At 45.9% G+C, this 12,197-nt stretch overlaps 1 protein-coding gene across 4 annotated transcripts in view; it reads left to right on the top strand.

Annotated features, from left to right (window-relative positions):
- Positions 1-2,700: 2,700 nt before the first annotated feature.
- AMOTL1 (angiomotin like 1) overlaps positions 2,701-12,197 on the top strand; it is a 170,081-nt gene continuing 160,584 nt past the window's right edge. For 3 of the 4 annotated variants that reach the window (XM_035703702.2, XM_049098818.1, XM_035703700.2), the window contains exons 1-2: positions 2,701-2,849; positions 3,298-3,389. The gene's annotated coding sequence lies outside the window, so the exon portion shown is untranslated. The remainder of the gene's footprint in view (positions 2,850-3,297; positions 3,390-12,197) is intronic. The other variant, XM_025419253.3, reaches the window with a different exon arrangement.

The raw sequence follows: 12,197 nt of genomic DNA, 5'->3' as shown, positions 1-12,197 counted from the left end.
CCGTAAAAACATATTTTAAGGATGTGTAAGCTGGGCCATCGTGCACAGCTGCACAGGTTACACACTGTCAACTCAAGAAGTGTCATTCGCATTCCAGTCTACATGAACAGATGCTCCAGGTGTTGTATGGTGACATGTACTCAGAGGTTAGGGTCTGCACTGCGCCAGGCCTGTGGCCCTGGGCCGAGCCTAGAACGTCTGCAGGAGGTAGAGTGGTTGGTCAAGCCACACTGCACACTGAGCCACAGCATTGAAATGCCACATTCACACAGGCCTTCCTAGATGTTCTCTGAAATGCCCTCCGCCAAACAGCGCAAGAAGAGGGCTGGACAGTGGGCTCGGCAGAGCAAGTCAAAGGCTGTGTTTACTTATCTCAGGGAAAAGTGCTCTCTCGGGGAGCAAAGCAGAACTGGTTAGCGGGCCAGCTGCGAGAGGTGGGACTCGGAGGCTGGAGTGGGCGAGCGCAGTGGGGTCTGTTCCCAGGCCAGTCGCTTGCAGTGGACTCTCCAAGGTCAAGTCCAGGGCTGCTTGAAAAACATCCAAGCTGTTCCCTGGGCATCTTGGGGAACTGAACAATGCTGACCTGGCTTTCTGCTCAGCAGAGGAGGGGTGGCTGTGTCCCTGCTGAACCTCAGGACAAGAGACTCAGAACTCACCCACAGCTCAGAAAAACTACAAGGAGGAAAGGTGCGGGTGGAGGGAGTGGACACAAGAACAGAAACCCATAGGAGAGGCAAGGTGAAGAATGTGAATCAGCAGCGCTGGCAGCCAACCGACCCCGGCATTTCTGAACATTTTCATACGCATTTTCCCATTTGGTCCTCACGGCTGCCCTGGGAGGTCATTGTCATCACCACTTTGACTAAAGAAAAAAACCAGGGCTCAGAGACCTGGGATCCAGCCCGTGTCTATCAAGTGCCATGGGCCAGACTTGACCTCTGTACACAGCCAGGGCTCCTGATGATGAATCTGAGCTCCCTTTATAAGGAAGAGCTTCAAAACCATGGGAGGATGTCCCCGATTACTGTTGGGAAGAATAGTTAGGAAGACATCCAGGAAGAGGACAGGTGGCTCTCAGAAGTCTGGTCCATTTTAATCTTACAGGGCATGGTCACGCTCCAGAGTCTTACTCTCTGTTGCCTCTTATTTCTGGTACCTCTGACTTCCTGAAGCTTAGCCATTAGGAGCTGCTACTCTGCTCTGCTGGTGTGGAAGTAATTCTTCAGCTTTTCCTCTGACTACTTTTACAGCAGTCGCCTCTTCCAGGGAGCCTGCCCTGATGTGCAAATGGACCACCCTGCTCTGAGTTCTCATAGCTTCCTTTTTCATACTCATCTCACAGCAAAGATCGATTGGCAATTTTCTTCGCTATCTCAGTAATTCTGTCAATGGCCCCTCTACTCCTGCCTGACTTTTGCTGTGACAAAGGCTGGCCCCTGCTGCGTCAAATCCTCTCCACCCTCAGCCACAAGCGCTCATCCTTCTCTTTTCTCCACTGCCCACTGGGCTGGGCAGCAGTGAATTCTGCTGCAAGAAACCTTGGAAAAGAACAACACCCACACACACATGCATATTCTAGAAAGAGAGAAGAAAATAGGCCAGGAGCTCACTCCAGGCTCTTGCTCCAAAAGAAGAGTAGTTTCTTTCTCCTTAGCAAAATGTTCTCGCAGAGGCACAAAGCAGAAGGAGCCTGGCAATTCCATTTTAAATAAACTCGTGCTCCTAAATTATCATATTTCAGATTGGAATCCCATCCTCCCCACCTCGGCCCCTGGTCCCATTGCTCTTTATACTTCGTGAAGCCTCAGTGGGGAAATGTGAAAGCCACTGATTAAAAGAAGCCTGTGATGGGCCTGCCACCAGCCGATTCTGATGAGACACATCCAATTAAAACAGACAACATTTTCAAAGACCCCAGGCGGGCATTTCATCTCCTCAGCACTTCCTCCAACATGTCAGCATCACCTGAGGCAGTTCTTCCTTTTTTTTTCCTCCCCCAGTATGAAATTTAGGTCAGTAACTGCATAATCCACACAAACAACCCTGGCTGCCTCTCCTCCCTCCTCCTCCTCCCTCTGGAGTTGTCTGTTTGGAAATACATAATTGGGCCCAAATGCTTCCTCCAGCTGACTCCAGTGTTTGGGGTGAGGACCGGGCCGGGGGGTCGAGGGGGCTGGGGACTGCTGCCTCTGCTGCATGCAGGACGTGCAGTGAGCAAAGACTGGAAGGTTGGTCGTGTGATTCAGTAGTGAGATCAAGCCATGCTGCCCACCCAGGGGGCCTGCTGGGCCATCTTGCAGTGATGGTGACGTCAGATTCTGTGCCCTCCCCTGAAAATCAATAATGTGGCCTCAGCAGGGCCACCAGTTCTCAGGGTCCAGCCTTTCACCCATAAAAGGAGATAAGCCAGCCGGATGTCTACACCCATCGTTGTTGCTCTGGTACTAATGTACATAGGCTTCCACAGAGCCTTTTGGAGGCAGGCGCTCTGTTAGGGGGTGCGGGGCCAAGTGTGCATCTGTGTCCACTTGTTTCTCTGGATGCCTTTGTGAGAATGTCCAGATCCCAGGGAGATGGGGAGATGGGTGTCTGCAAAGAGAATCCCCACTCAGCCAAACAAGGCCAGGGAACTGGCTTCCTTCCCGTGCTCTAGCTGGGACAAGCATTGTGCTTGCCACAGAGGCAGAACTATTTTCTCAAACAGGAAAACAGATTCTGTGCTTGGAAAAGTGGGAGACAGAGTAGGCTGGCCGCAGCACGCTGGGCGGAAGAGGATGTAGGAGGTGTTTCCTCACCCTCCTGTCTCTGGCTGGCCTGTGTGGTATGAGAAGACTTCTGGCATTGGCCAGGTAAGCTCGGGAAAACTATCCCCCTACATTTTTCCACAGGAGAAAACAGGGAGACAGGCATAGAAACAGCCACCTTGGTTTTGTCTGACAGACTGTACTGCAGCCCTTAAATGGTTCCTAGGGAACTTTGGGTTGAGCTGTGGTCATTCTGCCTCTGTGGGATCATACTCCACTACAGGGACATATGCTTGGAAGGGACCTTAGGTGTTATCTCGTCCAGCGTGTCCAATCTGCAGATGAGAAAATAGGCCCAGACAGGGCAGGTGACCTGCCATGTTCACACAGAGAGCTACTGGTGGAACTGATGGACCAGAGACTCCTGACCTCCAGGCTGAACAAATTTCCATCAACTTATGGCCTTCCTCCCATCCTAGTTTCCTTCTTTTCTGTTTGAAAATTAATTCAACACAATCCAGCAGGCATTTACGGAACACCTGCCTTGTTGCAGGCACTGCGTTGGGCACCAGAGATAAAGAAGTGAAGTGAGCCACCTGATGATGTTCACTGTGTACTAAGAGAGAAATTTCTGCAGGGAAGGAGGTAGGGATCAGCATCCTATTACCTTACCGGAGCTCCAGGTGCACCTATATCTTACTCAATAGTGTCACTGGCTACATTGAATTATAAGTGATGTTTTAATACTCAATACTGAGGTCTTGAAGGACAAAGACTAGCTGACTAATTTTGTATCCCCAGTGCCCAGGAGAGTGTCTAATACATGGTGACTGCTTAGTAGATACTTTTTTTTAAAAAAAAGTAAATATGGGGCACCTAGGTGGCTCAGTAAGTTAGTTTAAGTTTTTTTAAATAAGTAAATATGGGGCACCTAGGTGGCTCCGTAAGTTAGGCATCAGGCTCTTGATTTCAGCTCAGGTCATGATCTCAGGATAGCGAGATTGAGCCCCACATTGGGCTCTGCGCTAGGCAGATTCTCTATCTCTCTCCCTCTTCCCCTCTCCATTCATTTGTGCTTTCTCTCTCTAATAAAGTAAAATAAAATAAAATAAAATAAAATAAATAGATGAGTATTTACTGTTTCACTTAAACATACTAATCTGACAAGTTATTCTTGTCAGTTTTGTCATGTATAAAATAAGGATAAGTACTTTATTTTCCAACTCTGGCAGACAGCTTGTATAGTTTTACCCCCTTATCCACTGTTTCACTTTCCATGGTATCAGTTATCCCTAGTCAACCATGGTCCAGAAGCAGATAATCCTCCTCTGACTATTGTCAGGTCAATAGTAGCCTAACAGTAGGTCACAGTTGCATATGTCATTCATCTCACTTCATCTCCTCATGTAGGCATGTTCTCATTTCACATCATCACAGAAGAAAGGTGAGTATAGTAAAATAAGATATGTTGAGAAGGACCACATTCACATAACTGTTACTACAGTATATTGTTATAATTATTCTATTTTATTATCAGTTGTCAATCTCTTGCGCCTAATTTATAGATTAAATTTTATCATAGTTATGTATGTATAGGAAAAAACATAGTATATATAGGATGCATCCCTATCTGTGGTTTTAGCCATCCTCTAGGGTCTTAGGACACATCCCCTGTAGATAAGAAGGGACTGACTACTATATTGGAATAACCTTTTTGTTAAGAACAACCACAAAAGCAGAACTATAAAACCAGACATACATATATTGAAGGTGTAATACGTATGTCTATTTAAGAGTACATATGTGTATAGATACATAAATATGTAAATATATACTTTAGAATTATATATGATATATCTAACATATTTTATAAACATAAAATTATATATAATTATGTATTACAATATATTATATACTTTCAAAGTATTTATAATTACTTATAATGTGTGTGTATATATACACTTTGATAGGAACAAAGAAGTGAGGACTTTAATGATCAAAGTCCCAAAAAGAAGGAAAAAGAGAAGTTGGTCTGACATTGGAAGTGAATTTTTCCCTCCAGATATTTGCCGGTTTCTGAGTAGCAGTTAAGAGGCCGAGAATCTGAACAGGAAATGGTGCATGGGAGCTGAGCAACTGAGCAGAGCTGCAGTAATCACTTTGATTTGGAAAGTTAAAAGTTGGAATTATGAGCCCATCAGGGTGGAAGGACCCTGAAAAACACACTGAAAAGCAACACACAAGGAGTGAAGATGAACCTGAAATGCCAGTCATCATACACTGAGGCACATTTCAAATCAGCTTGATCTCAAATTGATTAACCTGATCTGCTTCTCCCCTAAATACCCAATAGTGTGATTAATGGATCCTAGGGTAGTTCTATTTTCAACTTTTTGAAAACCTCTGAAAAAGGTTTTCCATAGTGTCCCCACCAGTGCAAGAAGTTCTCACTTTTATCCACATCCTACCAACATCTGCTGTTTCTTGTATTGCCCAATTGCCTTCAGAAGCAAGTCCTCTCCGGAGAAAAAGAATATCATCTAGAACCTTGAAATATCTCTACCATTCTTGGTCCACACACAATTACTAGCATTCATTCTGAAGTCATCAGACAGACCAAGAAAAAATAACATAAAGGTCAAAACCAAGAGAAAAATTGACCAGAGAAAGAAACCAATAGGAAGCCCAGCTATTGCAGTTATGAGTTTGTACATATTTAATGTTCAGAATAATATCTGGTGCATAGTAAGTTTAATATACATACTTGTTAAAAATATAAGAAATGTTTTGGAATTATGAGGGTTCTGTTGGGGGGAAATATCAGTCATTCATTTATTAGACACTTATTAGGTCAGGTAAGCATTGTGCTAGGTCCTGTGAATACAGATTCTGACCTCAAAATGCCCACAGTTAGGTGAAGATAGAAATTTCTCAGTAGTGAAGGCTCTTATAAGGTTGTTCTAATGAAAAAAGGGAAAAGAAAAATCATGGGACTAGTGGATCTAAGTAAACAGAATAGAAAAATAAATAATATGGCAGGCACTGTGGCCAGTGAATTGGCCAGCTGCAGTGTGATGCCTCCCCCAAAGACTTTGGGCATCATCTCCCATTCTTGAGGCAGCTATGATGGTAAACAGCATCCCCATTTTATATACTAGAAAACAGAGGCCCAGAGAGGTTAAGGGATTCGTCCTGGGTTAGAGAAAGAGCTGGTATTGGGATAAGGATTGCCTTTTGAGACAGGAAACCACCAAAATCCTAGGGAAGAAGACAGGCAGCAACCTCTCAGATCTCAGCCACAGCAACTTCGTACTAAATATGTCTCCCGAGGCAAGGGAAAGAAAAGCAAAAATGAATTATTGGGACTTCATCAACATCAAAATCTTCTCCACAGTGAAGGAAACAACACAACTAAGAGGCAGCCTAAAGGGTAGTATCCAAAGTTTATAAAGAACTTGTCAAACTCAACCACCAAAAACCAAATAATCCAGTTAAGAAATGGGAAGAAGGCATGAATAGACACTTTTCCAAAGACATCCAGATGGCTAACAGACACATGAAAAGATGCTCAGCATCACTCATCATCAGGGAAATACAAAGCAAAAGCATGATGAGATACCACCTCACCCCTGTCAGAATGGCTAAAATTAACAACACAGGAAGCAAAAAGTGTTGGCAAGAATGAGGAGAAAGGGGAACCCTCTTACACTGTTGATGGGAAGGCAAAATGGTGCAGCCACCCTGGAGAACAGTATGGAGGTTCCTCAAAACTTAAAAATAGAGCTATCCTATGACCAAGAAATTGCACTACTAGATATTTACCCAAAGGATACAGTGATTTGAAGGGGCATGTGCACCACAATGTTTATAGCAGCATTATCAACAAGAGCCAAACTGTAGACTATGGAAAGAGCCCAAAAGTCCACTGACTGATGAATGGATAAAGAAGTGGTACACACACACACACATACACACACGCACACAGAATATTACTCAGCCATCAAAAGAATGAAATTTTGTTATTTGCAACAACATGGATGGAATTCTATAGAGTATATTATGCTAAGTGAAGTAAGTCAGAGAAAGACAAATACCATATGATTTCACCCACACGTGGAATTTAGGAAATGAAACAGATAAACATATGGGAGGCAAAAAGAGAGAGTGAGAGAAGCCATAAGAGATTTTTTTAATAATAAATTTATTTTTTATTAGTGTTCAATTTACCAACATACAGAATAACACCCAGTGCTCATCCCGTCAAGTGTCCCCCTCAGTGCCCGTCACCCATTCACCCCCACCCCCGCCCTCCTCCCCTTCCACCACCCCTAGTTCGTTTCCCAGAGTTAGGAGTCTTCATGTTCTGTCTCCCTTTCTGATATTTCCCACACATTTCTTCTCCCTTCCCTTATATTCCCTTTCACTATTATTTATATTCCCCAAATGAATGAGAACATATAATGTTTGTCCTTCTCCGACTGACTTACTTCACTCAGCATAATACCCTCCAGTTCCATCCACGTTGAAGCAAATGGTGGGTATTTGTCGTTTCTAATAGCTGAGGAATATTCCATTGTATACATAGACCACAGCTTCTTTATCCACTCATCTTTCGATGGACACCGAGGCTCCTTCCACAGTTTGGCTATTGTGGCCATTGCTGCTAGAAACATCGGGGTGCAGGTGTCCCGGCGTTTCATTGCATCTGTATCTTTGGGGTAAATCCCCAACAGTGCAATTGCTGGGTCGTAGGGCAGGTCTATTTTTAACTCTTTGAGGAACCTCCACACAGTTTTCCAGAGTGGCTGCACCAGTTCACATTCCCACCAACAGTGCAGGAGGGTTCCCCTCTCACCACATCCTCTCCAACATTTGTGGTTTCCTGTCTTGTTAATTTTCCCCATTCTCACTGGTGTGAGGTGGTATCTCATTGTGGTTTTGATTTGTATTTCCCTAATAAGCCATAAGAGATTTAATGATAGAGAAAAAACTGAGGGTTGTTAGAGGGAGGTAGGTGGGGGGATGGGCTAGATGGGTGAGAGGCATTGAGGAGGGCGCTTGTTATGATGAGCACTCTGTGTTGTATGTAAGTGATGAATCACTGAACTCTGCTCCTGAAACCAATATTGCACTGTATGTTAAATAACTAGAATTTAAATTAAATTAAAATTGGGGGGGAAAAAAAAGGATAGTCCCCTGAGTGCCACGCAGTGCTCTGTTCCCTTCTCCATTTACCGTACTATTGCAGATATGAGACTCAGGCCAAAGTGAAGGAAAGACAATATAGCAAGAATCTCTCCAATTGTTTCCTCCTTTATCCACCCCCTGCCCCAAGGCCCCAGGCATCCCGGGTGGCGCTCCTAAAAGGCTAGAGACCCAGACTGATTCCCAGCTGAGGGGCTTCAGATGTGAGGAGCCCTGCCTGAGCCCCCTTCCAAGCAGGAACCTCTCTCAGACAGGACACATGGCTGTGTTCCAGAAGGCCAGGTGTTAGAGCCATTGACCCTCTGTGGCTTGCTCCAGTTTCACAGAATGTTCCCACAGTTGGATGGCTATTGGAATACAGACCTGGGCCCCTGGATTTTTCCCCACTGGCTTGCTGCTTGGAGGAATGGCCAGACGGTAGCTGCTAATTTATGATTCCTGAGGCCTGGAGGCTATCTTCTTCCTGGCCATGTGACTTTTCTCATATCTGTCTCCACTTGCCCTTGGCTTCTTTACCTGAAAAAAAAAAAAAAGAGAAAAGAAAGGCTATGCCCGGGGAAATGTGTTCCAAAGGAGGACAGGAGAGCTTACCATTGGCACCACGGCTCACCTGGCCAGGGTAAGAACAACAAGCCTCGAGTGGCATTTGTGGAAAGGGGAGCCTATTTTGAGTAGATGCCTGCTGTATCTATGAGATAATCTTCCCCCATGGGGCCACTGCCAAGCCCTTTCAGGTAGTGGAATGTCAACCAGAGGGCTGAGCTGGAGGAAGCTCTCCTGGGCTGGCAGATGGGGATGGCTTGAGGGTGGGTGGATGGAAAGGAAGAGTCATGTCGCCTCTATTTATGATATGACAGTAATATTAGACAGAGGAACAGAAGAAGTGCCATGTGAGGTCACTCACATGACCCACCTATACCAGTCTCTGGCATCTGTTCCTAGGAATTGTTGGCCACGAGCTGTCTCACTAGTCAGTGGTGCTCTTCCACATAACCCAGAGGGCTGAGAGAGGACTCCAGGCTTTGAATCCTGGCCTCACTGCTTACCTGCTGTGTGGCATGAATCCTAACCTCTCTGAGTTACCATTTCCATCTAGTAAAATGAATATTAAGATACTTGCCCTGCTGACATCATAGGATTTTTCTGAGGGCCAAAAAAACCTTGAGTTTGTGTGAAGGCACTTGGTAAACTGCAAAGCAGTGGTGTGATTGGTAGACCAGCCACCTGTCTACAAACAATTTGTTACCGATTCCATGGAGGAGCTTGTGCCAGAATGTAAATCAATGGTCACTAAACACATGGTTTAGGTCAGAGGACAATTTGTTTATAGAAAGACTTCCTCTCTGAAGGAGGCAGTGGCTGGGAGAGTTCTTTATCTCATCTGTTCAAGAGTCTCAACAGGCTCCAGATGTGGTGGTTAAGATGCAGTCTTGCCTGGAGGCTGAGAAATGCGTGAGGCAATGACCTTTGAAATGGGAAGATTCTGTGGAACTTGATTCACTCCATATACAACTATTAGTCACCAACCATGTGCCAGGCATGGCATAAGACACTGGGGATACATCTATGAACTAAGTGCAGTATCTGCTCTCTAGAACCTGCAGTACATGCTCGATGTGTATGGGTATGAGCTTGTAGAGTCAAAGTCAGAGTCAGGCCTGTCTTTGATGCCTGGAACTCCATCATTAGTGCCTCTACCCTGGATATTGGGCTTAGCCCACCTTTCTACAGGCTGAGTGTTAATCATATGGCGTTGACCAAAGTCTTGCTTTCTGAAGAATCTCTGAAGAATCGCTCCCCTGCAGGTTAAGAAAGAGGATTGTGATGTAGAAGGGAAGGAAGGAAAGGTAAGGATCAAAGAAGGGCCAAAACAGGAAGAAGGGGAACAGGAGCAGCCTAGCTTTCTCAATCCAGGTCATACTTTCCCTTGATCTACTGGGTATCCCTTGTTCTGTCTCTTGGTCCCTCCCTCCTGTGGGGCACCTTCCTCTGCACACAGTTTACATGACTGTGGCACTTAGCAAGGTCCTTTGTAATGGTTTATTTAGATATCTGCTTCTCCCCCTAGGCTGCAAGCAAGTCTCCCTCTTTTTATCTTTTGCCTAGAATCTTCTTTCTTAAGTAGATGAGTAATTTATCTCCATATATACAAATGAAGACCCAGGTTCAGAAATAACTGTGTCCTGCCTACTGTCACAGGCAGGGCCAGGACACAGCCAGACCTTCTGACTCCAGCCCAGGGCTCTCTGTCCCTGAGGCCCAGCCACACCCAGAGGATAGCCCTGGGAACTATAATTAGAAAACCAGTACTCTAGATCAACTTTCCTGTCCCAAGAAGTAGAAGCAGAGAGCTACAGGGGACAATGACCCTGTGCTCTGAAAGTTTTTAAGTAATGTCAAAGCGTGGGCTGAATTGAGTTTTCTAGCCTCCAGGGCAGCAGAACTGAAGGCACTCTTGACATCTCCTCCTCCTCCACGAGTCATCCCATAGGCGGATTATTAATAAATCCAATGGATACTGGCTCCTTAATACCTGCATTTCTCCCGATTGTCATTGTTACTGAATGAGTTCAGGCCCTCAGCAGCCTTCAAACTACTCATCCTCCCCACTAATGACCTCTGCCATTTATCCCCCCATACTGCAGCCAGACTGCTCTTTCTAGACTGAATACTGGGTCAGGCTCCTTCCTTTACTGAAACCTTCCCATTGTTCAGGTGTCCCAGGAATAAATTTGTGCCTTTCTCATCTGACTCCTCACCTCTCCAGCCCCCTCCCACCACTCACTCCTGCTCTCAGGGAGCTCCCCAGCTACCTTTGCACTCAACTGCAGCCTTGAAAACTCTCTCACTCTGCCCTGGAGTCCCCAGTTTCAGTCCTGTGGCCTTGGAACTAGAGCTTTCTCTGACTAGTCCCTTCTGGTTGATGAACTGGCTGCACACCTGGTTCTGGTTGTTATTTCAGACTCGCCCCGATGCCTCTGACCACCCCTGTGGGTGGTGCAACAGCATTTCCATCCCCACCTTCACCCCACCCCACTCTGTGAGCTACTCTGGCTCGAGGTGCCAGTCTGGGTCTAATCATTTCTGCTGCCACTCAGTTGTCTGGAAGGACTATCAGAATGAATGAATGAATGAATGAATGAATGAACTTCTACTTTCCGCTCAGACACCAAGGACCCTTACTCTATGCTGTGTGGTTCTTAGACTTGTCTCCTTTGCCCGAGGCCTTGTCTCCCTGAAGTGGCCCATTCTCCATAATAATCTCAGCCTTCCTTTCTCTATCCCCAAGTCAAAATTTCCCTCATTTCCATCAGGGTGGCCGACATGGAGAAAGGGTTCATGCTTGAGCCTCAAGAGGCACGGAGTTTGGTCATCTCTTAACCCCACCTCTCAACTCCTCGCAGCTTGCCAGTTCACGGTTTCTCCCTTCCAGGGCTGTGTGAGGCTCGGTGAGATCATAAATTTAACAGCCCTTGTGTAAAAGCTGGAGGCCCAGAGGAAAGCTGAAATTGAGGGAGATGGCATTTCTGAGCAAGGCTTTCCTCTCTCCCAATGCCCCAGGCCTGCCTGCCTTCCTGAATTGAAGACCACTGACCCACTGCTTCTTTTCAGCTTTTCTCAATCCCCATACTCAAACTGGGATTTATAATGTAGCCTTCCCCATCAGAACTGCTGATAGAGCAGGTGGTGGCAGCAAGGCCATCCTAGGCTTACCCTGAGGACTTTGCTTTGATTTATCTTACGTGATCCTCGAAACATTTTTCTGAGTCAGGCAGAGCAAGTGTTAATATTCCCATTCTCTGGCTAAGGGAAGCCAGCTCAGAATGTGGAGGGATCCCTGGGTGGCGCAGCGGTTTAGCGTCGAATCCCACGTCCGGCTCCCGGTGCACGGAGCCTGCTTCTCCCTCTGCCTGTGTCTCTGCCTCTCTCTCTCTCTCTGTGACTATCATAAATAAATAAAAAATAAAAAAAAAAAACTTTAAAAAAGAATGTGGAAATACTTGTTCATGATCACGGAACTGAGTGGCACAATCAGGATCCAATGGATGCCTGATTTCTTGGGACTAAAACCCATCGCTGGCCCTTGTAGTAGAAGGTGATATAACTGACCAGGGGCCCTCGGCCCTTCACCCCTTCGCTTCCCACCTTCAGTCTATTGGATTGCCAGGAGAACAGGGAGACAGGCTTGGAGGCGAGCTGTGGGACCTGAATCCAAGGTGAGGACAGCTGTCATTGATGGAGACGCAG

Source organism: Canis lupus, chromosome 21 (assembly GCF_003254725.2).
Source record: "Canis lupus dingo isolate Sandy chromosome 21, ASM325472v2, whole genome shotgun sequence".
NCBI lineage: Eukaryota > Metazoa > Chordata > Mammalia > Carnivora > Canidae > Canis > Canis lupus.
This window is presented reverse-complemented; position numbering and strand designations above follow the sequence as displayed.